Here is a 3,314-nt window from a genome sequence, read left to right on the forward strand (position 1 = left end):
AGAGTGAGTAACCTTGATCCCTTTATTTTTTTTTTAAATTCATCAGACATGAATTAAGTCCTTGTTGCATAGCAGGCATGTTGCTGCATTTTAAGAAATAATAATAACACTAACAGCAGTAACAATAATGGTCTTGCACAGAACCTGCCTCTCAATAGTGTGACATCATTTTATTTTTCACTCCTGTGTCTGTCAGAATATTTTTAAAGTCATTTTCCTTTGCTGCTATCACATTAAAAATCACTTAGCTGCATATAAACTAAATCCACAAAAATAGCATATATTCTTAGATAAATTTAAGTTTTACCTATGTTCCATTTTAGAAGTCAAAGAAATGCAAAGTCCCTGTTTACTTGCCTTTCAAGTACTAGCTTAATAACAAAATGTTGCAAGAAAGGTAGATGACCCAAGATAGCTCAAAATCCAAACTTGGCTTGCAGTTCAAGTTGGGAATGGCATTTATGAATATAAAACATGACTCGAAGTCAGAAGTCATAAATTGTTGCCTCAAAGGCTAAAACTGACCTTCAGTTTGGGCTTTTATTGTTCTTGTTTGTCCGCCTGTGCAGGGTTTGAGTTTTTTAATACAAATTTTAATCCATATGGAAATGATATGCTCTTTCCTGTTCTACCAAAGTCCCCATTTACTCCTAATCTCACACCCACACACATGGACAAAATTCAATCCTAGATTTAAAATAATGAGGCTGGTTTTCATACAAGTCTGTGAATTGACTTCAGAATCAGTCCCTGCAAACGTCCCCATGTGTGTGCTGAAGCCCTCAGGGATGGATCAGCGAGGGAGACGGCAGGCACCCACCCAATTAGCAGGATCACAGAAGCCAAATCTGCCACTCCTAGAGCTAAATATTTTATAACCATCTTGCTCTTACATCCGAACATTCTTGGTACCCACCCAGGAATCAGGAACTAGGGGGACAGGATAGGTGCAGGGAAGATAAGAATGTTCGGTTTAACCTATTTTCTCCTTGGGGAAAGGTTTTATGCTCAGAGTTTGAAAAACCTTTAGCTTTCACTTTTTTTTTTCCCCTGAAGCCCTTCTCCAGGAAATTCAGTTCCCCTGAATATGAATCATTAGAACTTCTCCTTCTGCCCAGCAAGGTGGTTCATACCTGTAATCCCAGTGGTTTGGGAGGCTGAGGCAGGAGGATGAAGAGTTCAAACCAGCTTCAGCAAAAGCCAGGCACTAAACAACTCAGTGAGACCCTGTCTCTCAGTAAAATACAAAATAGGGCTGGGAATGTGGCTCGGTGGTCGAATGCCACTGAGTTCAAACCCCGGTATCCCCCTGCCTGCAGAAAAAGAACTCCTCCTTCCAAAGAAAACCAACACATGAAATTAGTTCCACTGAAAAAGAATGAGGCCAGTTATTTACTATTTAAGCTTTAGAGAAATTGGGTCATCCTTCCCCCCAAATAATTCATCATCATTGGTTTAATGTAGAGGAAATAATAGTCACCTTAAGGATGACTAGCCACCTGAAGTCTCTGTCCCATTATTGGTTTTGCCTATGCATTATGTCAGCCATGTACCCAACTTCTCCCTGCCTCAGCTGATTCATCTAGTTCACTCATTCTGCCAATTCCATAATCAAACTTCTCATGAAGCAAGAAAATATCTTTGGTGTTTCCTCACTTTGGTGCTGCCTTTAAATTTCCTTCATTGTCTCAAGATGTCCCTGACCTGCAAGGCGCCCTGGGTCCCATTCACTCTGTGACACTCATGAGGCCTGCCCTTCTCAAACAACTCATAACCCACATCTGTGCATTTGGTGTTATAGTTAGCAAATATCTACTTTCATTAAGCATTTTGTTGTAAAATGCCTTTTTTTTTTTGCTTGTGATTGTGCATGCTCTGATTTTGGGTGATTAAGACATAAGGTCTTAATCCAAGGAATAGTACTTTTGATAAAAATTAAAAGCACCACAGTGCTGGGTGTGGCAGTGCATACCTGTAATCACAGAGGCTGAGACAGGAAGATCACAGGTTCAAAGTCAGCTTCAGCAATTTAGCGAGGCTGTAAGCAACCTATTGAGACCCTGTCTCAAAATAAAAAACAAAAAGGGCTGGGGATGTGGCACAATCGTTACGTATCCCTGGGTTCAATCCCTGGTATCTGCCCCACCCGCAAAATTAACAGAAGCACTGTAGTTGGAGTGGAATGGTGGAAGCCAAGAGTCCTTGCAGTATCCCCCAATCATATCATGCTTCGTCACTACTTAAGTAGATTTGGAATAAATCATTTGATTCCTGATGGACAGATTTAGTCTCATTAAAATGAACCATGAAAAGTGAACTTAATTGTAAAACTTACCAGGTTAAGGATGTTTGTGAGACTGAGTTGTTATTCAGGTGTGTTTCCTGCTACTTTTAGAATTTGGAGATGGTGAGAATGGAGGTATATTGGCTGAAAGTTTGTGATTCCAGATATCTGGATATAAGCAGGTGAATAATCACATCACTACTTTGGCTCATCTAGAAGTCAAAGAAATTTCCTGAAACTTTTTTCTTCCTACACAGCATCCTTCGACATAGTACATTGGGTTATATTTTGTCAAGTTTGCAAGGCCTTGATATCTTCAGTTCACTACCATTTCCCTCCTTCATAAATCATGTCTTTGGTTCGTTCTTCAGCATTCGGCTTTCCATCTCTCCTGTGATCTCCCTAAGAGCTTTGCCGAGTGCCATTCTTCCTCTGGAGAACCCACCTGTAAATTAATTTTCCTCTTTCAGGCTTTCTACATGAATCCCAAAAATGAGGTTGGCTCACCTTGACATTTTATTGTTGTCTGGCATTTTACCCTCTACCTTCCTAGTATGTCACATATGTTTGAAACTGAGGCCAGGAAAGTTTTAAGAAAAGAGAAAGTAAGAGGAGAGCAAAGGAGAAAGATGGGGGAAGAGGAAGAAAAGGCCAGAAACTAGACTTTAAAAATTCTCTCTTTTAGATACATTGTTTAGACAATAATCCATCCTTCTGGAATCAGATCAAAATGTAGGAAACCAAAAATATAGTGAATTTACTCATCCAAGACCCTGTAATAGGTGGAGTGGGTGTCTCTGAGAGTCAGCTGGTAGCATCTGGCAGAGACTCATGAAAGTGCTTATGAGGCTTATGGGTGTGGAAGATTCCTAAACCAACACAAGGGAGTTTGATTTGGTAAACCTGGGTTGAATTCTAGGAATTTCCATTTTTAACAATCAGTTGGTGGTTCTGGTACTGTTGCAGAGAAAGAGTATTTCAAAGTTGTGGACTATTTCATCAAAATCTTCATGACTTTCCTGGGCCCTTT

General features: G+C 40.0%; 1 long non-coding RNA gene across 1 annotated transcript; it reads right to left on the bottom strand.

Moving 5' to 3' along the window:
- Positions 1–322: 322 nt before the first annotated feature.
- Positions 323–2,953, bottom strand: LOC306644797. The gene is made up of 3 exons (XR_013759476.1): positions 2,336–2,953; positions 1,973–2,060; positions 323–1,233 (listed from the first exon to the last, which is right to left on the bottom strand). It is a non-coding gene; the product is annotated as an uncharacterized lncRNA (long non-coding RNA).
- Positions 2,954–3,314: the final 361 nt, after the last annotated feature.

The sequence above is a fragment of the Sciurus vulgaris genome (genome assembly GCF_902686455.1).
Source record: "Sciurus vulgaris genome assembly, chromosome: 15".
Taxonomy (NCBI): Eukaryota; Metazoa; Chordata; class Mammalia; order Rodentia; family Sciuridae; genus Sciurus; species Sciurus vulgaris.